General features: G+C 35.5%; 1 long non-coding RNA gene across 1 annotated transcript; it reads left to right on the top strand.

Annotated features, from left to right (window-relative positions):
* The first annotated feature begins 7,366 nt into the window (after positions 1–7,366).
* On the top strand, positions 7,367–14,551 carry LOC112651954 (uncharacterized). The gene is made up of 4 exons (XR_003131178.3): positions 7,367–7,478; positions 10,601–10,736; positions 11,984–12,111; positions 14,314–14,551. It is a non-coding gene; the product is annotated as an uncharacterized LOC112651954 (long non-coding RNA).
* The last annotated feature ends 562 nt before the right edge of the window (positions 14,552–15,113 follow it).

Genomic DNA, 15,113 nt, shown 5'->3' on the forward strand with positions numbered 1-15,113 from the left:
CTTTTATTCATACACTGTATGACATAGTGACATATATGCAGACATATATAGAGACACACATAGCAATACAGTTATACCTGCATGTGTTTACCGGGTCGCAATATATGTTCATTAGAGTTAAACATTTGAAAACATATACCATAAGACAAGCAAATTAGAAAAGATATAATACTGCTCCCCAAGTTCTTTTTCTTGCAAAGTTATATCCATCTTGCTTTGAAATCTGTCTCAAAATTCATTTTTAAAATAGAAACATCTTCTGCTCAAATATGTTAAACACTGGACATTAATGATGCTGACAATGACAACAGTAACCCCACTCTGTTCATATTATACTCTTCAAAAGGATTTCCAAGCAATTACTTAATGTGTTCCCTTTCTTTTCAGCAATACTGCCAAACCAACAGGAGAAGCAGTAGCAGCTGTTTGAAGTGAAGCACAGAGTGACTTGCCGCAGGTAACTCAGTAGCAAAACTACCTGCTTAAACCTGGTCATTTAAATCACAGTCTTCCTTGGATTGTGCAGCTCCGTGCTGCACAGCTGCAATTAGTTTGCCACTGTTTATTTCATGGGTCTTTGTCATTTGTTTCGTGTTTAAAGCGCTGTCCACAAAAGAGTCCAAAATATTTGGGGAAAGGCAAGGAGGAGGAACATGCAGAGATGACTTCATGATTTAGGAGTTTGTAAGCTGTCAATTGTATTTTCACCCAAGAATGAGCCTTTAACTGCAACTCGCTAGCAGCCAATCTGCTTTGTAGATGTCTTTTCCTTCCAAAGATGATTCCAGGGCCCACGATGCAATACACCACCCAATTAATATTGATTAATTGTAATGACAATTGCAACTTGCCAGGCACTTTTAATAGAGGAATTCATGGGGGCACCTGGGTGGCTCAGTAGTCAAGCATTTGCCTTTGGCTCAGGCCTTGATTTTGGGGTCCCGGGATCAAGTCCTGCATTGGGCTTCCTGCATGGAGCCTGCTTCTCCCTCTATGTCTCTGCCTCTCTCTCTGTGTCTCTCATGAATAAATAAATAAATTTTAAAAATATGGTAATTCATGATTATAGGAGATGGATTACGATTTAAAAGAGAGACAGAGATGAGATGGGGTGAAAGGAGAAGTGAGGAGTCTCTGGAGAAAGCACCCAGTATACCACATAAAATGAGCTGGAGAGCTTCTCCTGCTTTGGCAGGCTCTGGAACAGAGACTAGGAACTATCTGACCTACATGTCTAAAACTCCCTGGGTAGAATGCTTTTTTTTGATAAGAGATTTGAAAACTACTTATCTGACTACTTGAATAGGTATTCAAGTAGGTAATTTGTGTTTGTTACATTATAGTATTATATTTGTCTATAAAATTGTCTGTTTTAGTAAAATTTTCTGTAGAGTTTCCATAGAATTTAGTGATTTGTCGATTTTCTTTAGTCTCCAATTTTCCTTGTTTCATTCCTAACAATGTTTCGAATTTGGGTTTTTTTTTTCTTTATTTCTTCATCATTTTTGTAGAGCAAATATATACCTAAAGAATGACCTCTTAATTATTCTACCATTTTGGTGCTCTATAGCTCACTAAAATGTGCATATTATTTTATTTTGATGTATTTGGGTTAACTCTATCAGATCTATCTTAGCTCTTAAATTCAAGAATAGCTATTAAGTTTTGAAATGTTTTCTTAACATATGTTTTTGAGGCTACAAATTAATCTGTAAGCACTCTTACTTGCATCCTACATATTTTGAAACTGTTGTTCCCTTCTAAATATCCATTGAAAGATGAACTATATATAAATTGTATTTATTGGAGATATATTTACATGTATATATATTATTGGTTTGGTTATTCATTCCATTTTATATAACATTAATAAAAACGTGGTATGTATAAATTTTTTATTTGTGCTTACTGAGCCCATTTTGCAGCCCACAAAGGGTCAGTTTTTGTAGTTTCCATATGTGTTTGAAATAATGTAAATTCTCTAATTTGAAAGTTCAGATTTCTATAAATATCCATTAAAATTAGCTAATTGTAGTTCAAAATCTGTATCTTTACTCACTCTTTTCCTCTCTCACAAAGTGTATATTTAATATTCTACTATCACTGAGAATCTAAAAATTTCTCCTTGTAATACTGTTAGCTTGAACTTGATAGTTATGTTTTCAGGCACATATACCTTGAGAATTATTATGCATTGCTTGTGAATGCTGTCTTTTACTGTCATGATACAGTCTGCCTTACCCCTGGGGAAGATTTTTTCCCATAAAGCCTATTATCTATATCAGAATTTTAGTAGTACATCAGATTTTTTAGTAGTATTTTCTCAGTAAATTTCTCCTCTACCCCACTATTGCATTCTTTCATTATGTTTTAAGCATGTTTCCTGTATGTAGCATATGCCTGGAGTTTTATGCACTTCTTTTTTTAAATATTTTAAAACTTTAACAGAAAATTTGGAATTACAGCCAAAGAACAATTTTTCTGAATGATTTGATAGTAAGCTGGAAACATCATGGTCCATAACCTTGGAATATTTTAATGTGCAATTCCTACAGAGCATTTGCCTAAATAAACACAATATGACTTTCAAAATCAGGGAATTATGAGCACTGGTACATTGCTATGATCTAATCCATAGATCCTATTAATGGTGCTACTTATTTTATTTAGCAATGTCTTTTTTTTCCTCTTTTATTTTCTATTTTTTTTTAATTTTATTTATTCATGAGAGACAGAGAGAGAGAGACAGAGAGAGAGAGAGAGAGGCAGACAGAGACACAGGCAGAGGGAGAAGCAGGCTCCATGCAGGGAGCCCGATGTGGGACTCGATCCCGGGTCTCCAGGATCACGCCCTGGACTGAAGGCGGCGCTAAACTGCTGAGTCACCGGGGCTGCGCTTTTTTTCTCTTTTAATTGAAATACTTACTTGACTCTCCTTGATATTACTTTCAAAAATTAAAACTAATTATTTCGTAGGATGTCCCAAAATTTAGGTTTGTCTGATATTTCCAGGTTATGCATTTTGGGCAGTAATATTACAGAAGTGATTCAGTGTTCTCCTTATTACATCCTACTAGATGGTAGATTGGTTTAATTTGTCCCATGAGAGATGTCCCCCAGGTCTCCACCCTAAAGCTTTCTCTTTGTAATAAACAAATCTGTGAAACTAAGTCAGTATTGCACTCCTCATCAAATTTTCACCCACTAGTCTTAGCATCTGTTGATATTTTGTAACTGAATTGTCAGTATGTTGGTTGCCAAATGATGATTCTTAATTCCATCATTCCACCTACATTTATTAGTTGCCATTCTATTATAACAAAGAGCTTTCTCTTCTCTCCATTTATTTATGCATCTGTTTATTAATATGTATATAGACAAATGGCTTCCTGTTTTATTTAATCGATTATAATCCATTACTAGCATTACTTTGATGGTCAAATCATTCCAAGAGTTGGCTAATGCAGGTCTCTTCACTCTCCTTCTGTCTATATCCCCTTCTGAGCATCTCTTCACTTTTTGACATAAGATTTTCCATGCACATCTTGTACCATGCTTACCTCAATCTTGAAACCAAGCATTTCTCCAAGATGCCTTAGTTCATTATAGATGAGAATGATATTTAGAAACGAAGAACTGGATATGTACATGACTGTTAGTATTTCACATGCAAGCCCCCCAGTAGACATAACTGAGGAATATGTTTAAGAATACCCATCTATATTTGTAACTGTTTTTCCATCCCTCTGTACATAACCCATCAAATCTCCAGCCCAACACCATAGGATTAATTCCACCTTTTTTTCCTTTCCATATTTGTAAATCCCTACTCCTACGGTGAGAAATCTGACTTTCATTGTACTAGTCTGATGGGCTACCGTAACACGGACTGGGTGGCTTAAACAAAAGAAATTTCTTATAGTTCTGATAGGCTGGAAGTTCAAAATCAAGGTAAAGGCCAATTTAGCTCCTGCTGAGAGCCCTTTTCCTGGCTTCTGGTAATTACTACATAGCAACAGAGAATTAATAAACCTCTCTAATACACTTAACACAGAATTCATTTCAAAGCAATCTCCATCTCCTCAGCTCTAATACACTTGTGCCTTCTGGATGGAGTTGCCTCCCAGTTTCTGACAAGCTGTCTAGATGAATTTCTTCAAATCCCTTCCACTCCACAAATATATCTTTAGTAATATTTTATCCTCACTTATTGTCTTTCTCTCCTTCTAACCTGTCTGAGAACAAAATGTCTCTTCAATGCCAAATCTTACACTTAAGCCTTAATTCTCTTTTCTCTTTCTGTCTCCTCTGGATATTTTTCCCAGAAAGAAAAATCTATTTTCATGATGTATTTTTAACAAAATTTCATCATTCATGTGTACTCATGCTTTTCTCTCTCCTCCTGGCTCATTCTAAAAATACTGGAATGCCTAAAAATTCTAAGCTCATGTCTGCTCCCCTTTCAAGCTATGATCAGCTCTCTCCTTACTTTTATTTTTACCCTTCAACTTTTCCAAATACACTATATTTGTAATACTTATAGACCTGTAATACTAAACCATTGTTAATCCCTTAAAATCTGGCTTCAGCCTTCATTACTCTGTGAAACTGCTCTTGCAAAGATCACTGAAGTACAGGTAAACTGTGAAAATCTAAATGGTTTGTTTAGTTTCCATCTTTCTCAGCCTCTCAGTGGCATCAGGTAGTGTTAACCAACTACTTTAGGGAAACAGGTTCTTCTTCTATCCATGGGATCACTCCTTCTGTCTCTATCTGGCTCCTTCCATTCCCTAAATCTAGATTTTGCACAAAGATGTGTACAGCTTTTGCTCTTCTCCCTGTCAATCAAATCAAAACAAAACAAAAATACCAACAATGGCTCCCATCACAACCAAAATAAAATCCAATGCTTAACTTTCCAAAACTCTCTCCATCAGCTGTGCCTATCTTACCTTTCCAATATTACTGAAACCTGGCGAAAGCAAACTGCTTTCCAATTCCTAAACAAAGTTCAATTCCTGAACTTTTATTCTCTAAGCTGGGTTTTCACTCCATAAACCTTAGAAACAGCTTCTCATTTCTGTCACATGCATAAAAAGTTTTTCATCACTATAAATGTTCAAGTCCTGTGTGTCTTTCAATAATAATAATGTAGTGACTTCTATCAACACAACATATTAGGTATTGTCCTGAACACTGTATTTATTCATTTAATCTCCAAAACAACCTCATGACCCAGCTCAAATTCTACTTCCCCAATAAAATTCTTCACAGATACCATATACTTTCCTTCTCCATTCTGAAGTCTCAGATACTTTAAGTGCTATATCTTTTATAGTTCTAGATGCTTTGTCTCATAGTTATGTGCCTTTATCTTACATATATTCAGCAATAAGGTGTTGAGGTCAGGAGTCTTGCTAACCTCTCATTGCACAATTAAATGATATCTTTCTTGCCAAAGCTCTGAAATCACCCGTTAAAGGAAACTTCTTGATTCTAAAACTCTTTCTGGGGATCTCTGGGTGGCTCAGTGGTTTCACACCTGCCTTTGGCCCAGGGTGCGATCCTGGAGTCCCGGGATTGAGTCCCACATCGGGCTCCCAGCATGGAGCCTGCTTCTTCCTCTGCCTGTGTCTCTGCCTCTCTCTCTCTCTCTCTCTCTCTCTCTCTATGTCTATCATAAATAAATAAAAATAAATATTTAAAAAATAAAAAAATAAAACTCTGTATTAGGTGTTGCTTATTGTGCCATCGCAGTTCTTTGCATATCTTTATCTTTGCTCAATCTTATCACAATTTCCTATCTACCTATATGTTTTCTCTTGCAAGAATAAGCAAAGTCTTTTTCCTTTTCTTATTTATAGCATTTGTCATAATATACTACAGAGTAGGTACTCCATAAATGTTTGTGGGATGAATAAATAATTATCCCAGTCATGACCATCTGATCTCCAAGTCACAGGAGATTGCAACCTATAAACTGAAAGAAAATGACTGTTGGAAAAAAAATACACTATGTTACTAAAGAAGAAAGAGAAAATGAGGTTTTTTGTTTTTTTGTTTTGTTTTGTTTTTTTGTTTTTTTTTAGCACAGAACATAGTTCAAGATCATCAATTCTGAGCCTAAATCTGTGTGAACAAGTTAAATATAACAGGGAGCCCTATGTCCCCATACAAAAAAATAAATTCAAGATGGATCCTAAGTCCAAACAGAACTAAAACTATAAAGCTTTTAGAAAGAAACATAACTTATCTTGTGACCTGGGGTGTGGTCTACAAGTTTCTTAGGCCACAGGAAACAATAACCATTAAAAATACACATATACAGGGATGCCTCGGTGACTCAGTCAGTTAAGCATTCAACTCTTCATCTCAGCTCAGGTCTTGATCTCAGGACCATGAATTCAAGCCCTGCACTAGTCTCCATGCTGGGCATGGAGCTTATTTAAAAAAATAAAAACTAAATTTGACTTAAAAAAAAAAGATTTTATTTATTTATTTGAGAGAGAGAGAGAGCAAGAGAGAGAGAGCACAAGCAGGATGAGGGGCAGAGGGAGAAGCAAACATTCTGCTGAGCAGGGAGCAAGATATAGCACTCAGTCCCAAAACCCTGGGATCATGACTTGAGCCAATGGCAGTTGCTTAACCAACTGAGCCACCCAGGTACCCCTAAATTTGACTTTATATTTTAAAATGACTACTTATTAACACATATTGTTAGGAAATAAATAGGTGAGCCACAAATTAGGAGAAAATATCTGACAAATTACTAATATATAGTATCAGTAAATAATTCTTTCAGCTCAAAAATAGACAGACAACCAAAAAATGGCTGAGCCCGTGAAAAACTGCTCAACATTGTTAGTTACTAGGAATAAGTCAGTTAAAATAAAAATAACCACTACACACTTACCAGGGTGATTAAAATTAGAAGACCTACCACCACCAGGTATTGTCATCTGGACTTCTCATATATCCTTTGCAGGTATTTGGAAACAGTACAACTATTCTGGAAAAGGTATGTCAGTTCCACTTAAAACTAAAAATATATGTACTCAACGACCCAGCAATTCCATTCTTAGGTATATATCTAAAGGAAATGAAAACATAAGTTCATCAAAAAATTAAAATATAGAAGCTTTATTGATAATGGCCAAAAAACAGAAAAAGCCTTGTGTCTACCAAACAAAAACAGATGAACAAACTGTGGCATGTTCAGCTTTCTGAGAAGTTAGTAAAAAAAAATATAGATTAAACTAAAATACATCCTGCTAATAGAGAAAAAAAGCTATACATAAAAGACAACATTCTGTTTGATTCCATTTACATGGAAATTATAGAATGACAAACTTAGAATGGCAGAAAGAATGTCAGTGGTTGCCTCTAAGAAGGTGGGAGTGAAGATTGACTAGAAAGTGCCATGAGGAAGCTTTTTGGCTGATGATAACATTCTGTGTCTGGAAATGGATTTGGATTATGTATGCACATGCATTTGTAAAAACTCAGCAAACATATTGTATTTCATTGTATTTAAATTATGTATCGGAAAAAACTAGTGAAGTCTGATATAATAAATATCAAAATCTAAGAATGCTAGAATATTTAGGAGGAAATAAATGTGCAATTTACTTTGAAATGCATCCAAAATAAGTTAGATGAAAAGGTGCAGAGGTGGATACATTTGTGTTTACAAAAGTAAAAAGTTAATAGCAGACTATGTCGTTAGTACATAAGTGCTCAATGTAAAAGTCTTTCCATTTCTGTTGGTCAAATAAAATGGGCAACCAAAGTACTATGTTGTAGGGAGATTCCTTTTCATTATATAACTTTAAGGACTGTTTGAAATGTTAGGTAAAAAAGGAAAATCTAAAAATCAAGATAAAGCACTGTCATGTGTATATAACTATTTTATCTATGAAGTTGAATTAATAGTTCCAAGCATTATATTCAGAAAACTCAGATGCATGGTTGACTAATAGGATGTCTAATTATTCATTTAGAGAAAATGAGAGACAATTATTCCAAATTGAATTTGGAATTGCTCAGTATTTGGGGATAGGGACACCAGGAGAGGGAAAAAGTAGCTTTCACAAGTTCTTAGCTTTCTTTTTAACAGATTTAATCTCTTACTAAACTTCTTGGGTGCTTCTACACACATTGATACTTGAGTTTTTCTAAAATTCCACTTAAAACTAGATAGCAAGTACATCCCTCAAACAGAAAGCCAGTCATTTATTTCTCAGAATTCTTTTCTCTTCCATCTGTGTCCACTCCTGCCATTTCCTTACCCCTTCTCTGTAGCCTATTCAATTTCATCCAGTTATCCCATGTTTTTGAAACATTTTCTTTGTGTGAATACTAAATCCCCATTTCCTCCTTTTTGATCTCCATTTAGTCTTGATTACAAACCTAACTGAATTATGGTCAGTATTACTAAGCTCCTTCCTCCACCCACTCACCTTATTAGAACAGTCACATCATCTCCTTAAAAAATAAAAAAAAATTAAAAAAAAAGAGTTTTTACAATGGCCCACTTATCATGATGACTTTAACATGGATTAAAAAGAAAAGCCATCACATAAGATTTATCTTCCCAGAGTAAACAAATGCTCAGAGAGAAACCCAGGAAGCCCTGAAAATTTTTGGTAGTTTGGGCTTAGTTAAATATGTAAAACATTCTAGAGTAACACTCAAAGAGAGTTTTAAAATAAGTTAAAACTTGTTCTCTTCTTCCATAAGGAAACTGGCCAATGGTTGGTCAAACAAGGTAATAATTAAACCTTAATTTGTCTCTGATTCCAAAGTAATTCTCTAATTGGTAGTAATATTATTTAACATCTTTACAGGAAACGCAGGTGGATAAATGGAAAGATATCTACTCTTCTCATCTTGGTTAGCCAAAAGTCCATTTGTTTTCCTATATCCATTTAAAGAAATTCTATAAAAGTAGAGATGCCTAGACTGAAACAACAGGAAAATTTTTACTTTAGCTATTACATAAAAACATGGAACCATAAATGTTAAAGCTAAGTAGAGTTACTATCTATTCCAGCATTTCCTAAATCGCTTGGTGCAGACATTTTTTTGTATGGAATACCATTCAGTGTGGTTCCCCAAGGAAGTAAGGTGGGAGGTGGTAGATTCAATCAGATTGAAATTCAGAATGAACTAGGATAAATTTTCATTCTCTTTGGGAGAATAGCTCATCTTTTCTGCTGTCATTTTAGCTGCAGAGAGGTCAGGCGATTAGCCTAGATTATGAGTAACAAAAGTAGGACTATAACACAGGTCTAAAACCAAGCACAGTAAATCTTCATACGTCCCATTAATTTAATAATATGGCATTAAATAAACATAATACCCATAAAGGTTTATAGAATATATCCTAACACATCTGATATTTCCTTTTTTTCTCTCTGTGAGAGAACAAATCAGATATTTTCTTAGAGTATTCTGGTGCTTATCTACTGAAATGTGGACATCGTCAGCAAAATGTTAACACAAAGACTATTGTATTTCTCCACTTTTCTCTCTCTTCCTATCAAAAACCAAAACAAATCAAACAGAAAAGCTCAAGTAAGGCATCTCAAAAAAGTCCTTGCAAGTAGAAAAGTTCCTTCTTTTATCAAAAATAAAGATTTTAGTTAGAATTAAGCCTTCAGGACTAAGCCTGACTAAAAGATAATAGCATAATTTCTCCATGTCACATGAAAAATAATCTGGCTATTTTCTTTTCTTAAATTCTATTTATTTATTCATGAGACACACACACAGAGAGAGGCAGAGACATAGGCAGAGGGAGAAGCAGGCACCCTGCGGGGAGCCCAATGCAGGACTCAATCCCAGGACCCCAGGATCTTGTCCTGAGCAGACGCTCAACCACTGAGCCACCCTGGCATTCTTTTTTTTTTTTTTTAAGATTTTTATTTTCTTAATAAATATCCAACAAAAAGATCACACTTCAGCAATGAAGATCTGAACAGGGAAATCCAAAAATAGTTGTCTGTGCCAAGCTGGCAGATGTCATTCCTGAAGAGCTCAAGGAGACAAAACTGAAACAGTGAGAGAAGAAAGAAGTTATAAACAGGAGAATAACTGCTTTAAAATGCTGCCTATTCCATGTCTTCTGATAGTGAAATGAATAGGATTTCTCAAATTATTTTATTTCACTAAGGGACATTTTCATAATCTATATCATTTTGACTCTTTGGCAAGTAAATTGTTAGCAGAAAAGATTACTCTCTCAAAGGTATCACTAAAAGGAACTCTGACTTTTTTTATTCTGGTCCCCTTTTGAATCTGTGAAAGTCATCTTCCAATATTGGTTCAATGCCCCAAGGACCTCTAAGAGTAAAAAGTAGATCCATTTTTCAAGGGGGTGCCTCCTAGTTAAGAGGAAATAGAACATGACTCGAATTCAGATTCCTTCAGACTCAAAAAATGATTCAATGACACTCTCCATCATTTGATCAAAAATGGATGCTGTATCATTACAAAACTAATAGAAAAAATAGGAAAGAAAGTATTCCTCTCCCATTGTTACTCTTTTTAAAAAAGTAATGCTCAAGTCCATATTGATTCTTGTGGTACTGTTCTCCAGGTAACCAACTAAAATTGGATTTTTGCTTAATCAACCAGCCTAATTAAGGCTTCTGTTCAGATCTTTGGATGACAAGGCAGAGTGTGGCTTCAATCAAATTGCTGGTTGACTCTTCCATGGGCCTAAATCATACCCGGTAATGTAATCAAACCAGTTTGGCTAAATTACACACCATATATCAGGAAATGGCTTTTCTAGGTCACTGGCCTACACACAATCTGGCATTAAAGTATAGCAGATAAAAAGAAATGTTTTAACATTTCCAAGAAACTCACATGCATTACTTAAGGTTTTAACTAATAAGAAACTATTAGAAGAAAAAAAGAGAGACATGAAAGCATAACAACATTGTGTCCATCCCAAATGTCATTAGCTACAATCTTTAATCAGGCACTCACTCCAGTTACTGGGCGGTATTGCCAACCTCCCAGAGGGAAGTCAGCCGCAGACCAAGAATGAGAAAACCAATTTGAAAAAAAAAAAAAAAAATGAACCTGAATGATAACTGAGCCCAGATGGGGAGAAGAAAGGTTAACTCTGGAACTGGTCTTACTTAAAGGCCACCAGTAAATATAAGCCACAGAGATACTTGGCTAAATAGGGAAAATACTGTGTTTTCTTCTCTATAGTAAAAAGGGAAATGAACATACTCAATTTGACCCACCAGCAGTCTTCTCCCAAGTTGTAGAGTGGAACATAAGGTCCATGGAGCAGGAGTTATAGGCTAAATACTGCAGTGGGGGCAGTGTAGGAAAGAAGCAGCTGTTTCTTATTATTCGCGTGTATTTTTCTTATGGGTAAAAACATGGGCAGAGTGCCACGGTGCACTGCCGTGCAGACCTCCCAAAATGGCAAGGGCAGAACACTGGCTTTCCCCTGCTACCATCCAGCATGTGATCAACAAGATATCTACCCAGGGAAAGTTCAGTAGAAAACAAACCTGGTGCATCGCCACTGGCATGCAGCTCTATAAAAGAAGAAATGAACTGAGGGACGGCTTTTAAAAGGCACATTTAAAAACTTGATTACAAATAATACCAAGGGGAATTAGACCATAACATAATCAAACATGGAACATTCAGTCTTTAAAGCCTATTACTTAAATTTTTAAATGACATGAGTGAAGACAGAGACAGTACCAAAACCATGATCCATCAGGGCAGAAGAGATGAGTATCCAAACCTCTCTCTCATTCTCCCACAGATGTCCTACAAATACCTGTCTTTGCACAAACCCATTTGGATGTTGGAGGGCAAGGCAGCTCCAGGGATTTAGGGGTAGGGAAGGCCCAAGAATGGATCCAGAGAGGCAATGAGGAATATTCTGCATGTTCCACTGGCTATTCTCAATATGGCATTGAGACTGAACCCTTTTTCAACCTAGGTCAGAAGTGCCAACCACTCTTCTGCTTAAGACCCTCCTATGACCTTCTATGGCAACAAGAGGGAAACTGGAAACTTCATAAGGTCTGCCCTCACCTCTACTTGGCCTGTGCTCCAAGATCCTTTTCGGTATGGCATGTTGGATGGCTCTACTTCTGCCCCCACTCCAAACAACCTGCTCCTTCCTTCTTGATTTGTTTTTCCTGATAGCATGATCACCAGTAGCCTGACTACATGTTTTACTTTTTTTTTTTTTCTATCTGTTCCTTACTAGCATAAAAGCTCCAGAAGTACATGCTATTTGTTTTGTTCTTAGCTGTAATCCCAGAATACCTAAAACAATGCCTGGCACCTACCAACCATTTAATATTTGTTGAATGGATAAATGAAACAACGGATTAATGAGCATTTAAATATTTAATCTTAGCATGCTTTTTGATCATTAAGTATTATTCATTTGTGGACAATAATCAGTGTCTCCTATAAATTGACTTGGCAAAGTAAGTTCTCTGAAAATTTAATTATATGCTTATATTTAATTTAAGAGACAAAAACAGTTCTCAACACCCTTCACAGTATCAAGAAGCATTAAAACTGAACAAATTGATTTAGACAAGGGAAAAATGACATCTCTTTGATTTTAGGAACAAACTTTCCCCGCTTTTAATGTGGAGTTGTAAAGGTCACAATGATTGACCTACTAATTACCAAATCCTACAAACACTCCTCAGTATTTGTCTTTCCTGACTTCTCTGAGTTATCTGACACTCTTGAGCATCTTGTCCTTCAAAAAATTACTTAGTGATTTATCACGGTTTACTAAATAGGTGGGAAACTGGCTCCTTACTAAAATTAAATCTACTTTGTTAAATCTTTTTATTACCATTAAAGTAGTAAAACTTGCAACTTAAAATGTAAAGTATCATTGCCTAATGATATAGGGAGTACATGTCATTGTAAAAACTAAATCAGAAAAAAAAAAAAGAAGATTCTAATCCCATCACTGGAAATAAGCAATTTGAAAGCTAGATGTAGATGTATAATATTTATAAAATAATTTTCACTTTAAAATGTTATAATTATTCTTGTTAAACATATGCATACACATCTATATAGTTTTTTTTACTGTAGAATATCTCATTGTAGGAATGCATATTATTTAACCTAAGCATCACTATTATGCACTTAGATTATTTCCATTTTTTCTAATTTAGTATATCTAGATTAACTTCCTTAAATATATATCTTTCTTTATCTTTAAGTATAACCCTTAGAAATTGAATCACTAGTTTATAACATCTGTAAAAAGGAAGAATACTGGCTTTTCAATATATATTGTTCTTTTACTTATTTATGTTTTTACTTATTTATTGCTTTGGTTTTTTAATGTTGTTTTGGCTGGGATTTCCAGAATAATTACATAGTAAGCAGACATCTTTCTCTTTTCCTGACTTAGGAGAAAGCTCTCTTGATACTATTTTTTAATAGCTTTCTCAAACTTAGGAACAGATAGTAAGTACACTGGACACGCAACTGTAGAATTGAGTATTTTTCTAAACAGAAATTACAAACTGTTGACCTCTTGGATGAATTTAGTATACCAACACCATTTGGATTTGCTTGCACATATATTTTATTTTTTAATTCAGCTAGCAAGTAAAAAATTTTCAAAAAAAAGGATTTTCACAATTAACTTAATTTTAATCTCTTGGAAAATCAAAAGATCAAGCTATATTCAGTATACATCCTTGGGAAACAAAATTGGCTAGAACTGAATAGCCATTTACTTTTGAGAGAGGACGCAAACATCTTAGATAACTCTGGTCCCCACAGTTCACATGCTAAATACATATATATTTGCACTTAAATCATTTCACTCATATATATTTCCTGCCTGATGCTACTGGCATTGGATTTTTGGCCCCTATTCCAAACCATAAATTTTAAAGGCTCCATAGGATTCTAATGTGTCAAGGTACCTTAATTTAAATATATTTAAATATATTTTTATGTATAACACCGATTACTAAGAAGAAAAATCTTAGTTGTAGAATTGTTGGTATGTCTATTTTGAAAGCATTAGGTAAACACTGCCTAGTATCCTACACAAAAGTTTTAGGTAAAGGACCTTGATTGGTCTGGCTTAAGAAAAATGCCCATCCGTCACTGGTCCAGTTAACTGTACGTAATTCAAACACTACTGGGAGAAAACTCTTAGGGGAGTTTTGAGGACAGGAATGAAGACAACCAAAACAGTTTCTTCTATATGTGATTGAACAGGTTTCTGTGTTATCATATGTCATTTGAATTTCTACTTTTTAAAATTGCCAGTTTGCATTATTCCTTGCTACTACTGAGCTCAAACTACGAGTCAGGCATGGAGCTGAGCACTGAAATGCAAGGATGAAAAAGGAGTGATCTTTATTCTCAGTGTGCTGATGAAGCCAGATGTAATACATGGATGCCTCTGACAGACTCGTTCAGGGACATGATAGAAGTGTGCATGGTATGGAATGGGGCTTCGGAAAGTTTCCTGGAGAGCAAAACATCTGAGCTGATACTTGAAGCTAAGCAGGCAAGTGAAGAACGAGTGCAAAGGACATAGACAAGTCACAGAGCATGACTTGGGTATTAAGCCAACTGCAAGAGTTTGATCTCGTTTGAGTTTGAAGTGTGCAAGCAGGCAGGCATTCAAGAGACGCTGACTTGCAAAGCAAATACAATGTGGGCAACCACTACCTGAGATGCCTGGAGGCATCTGGTTGTCTTGCCTACATTTCTGCCTCCGGTAGCATAGACTCTATCTAGTTGCCTGTTGGGATCGTTGCATTACACTTTTTACCAAACCAAAAGATTCTGGATGGTGCCACAGAAGTCTTAAAAATGTGGAAGTCCAGGAATAGAAAGTGTCATGGGAAAAAAAAAAATTCTGGACAACACTTGTATGTAGACATGCCCTGGGCAAATTTATTCCTCTTTGCTTTCTCTGGCAAAACTGAATTCTGCGAAACTAGCTTGCAAACCCATCAAGGGGCTCTACTGCCTAATTTGTCATGGGCCCACTTGACTTGATTTGGGCAATTTAATCAGCATGAAGATGAATTGGCTGCAGGTCTCCTATAAGCATGTGT

Source organism: Canis lupus, chromosome 4, assembly GCF_003254725.2.
Source record: "Canis lupus dingo isolate Sandy chromosome 4, ASM325472v2, whole genome shotgun sequence".
In the NCBI taxonomy this organism is placed as follows: Eukaryota; Metazoa; Chordata; class Mammalia; order Carnivora; family Canidae; genus Canis; species Canis lupus.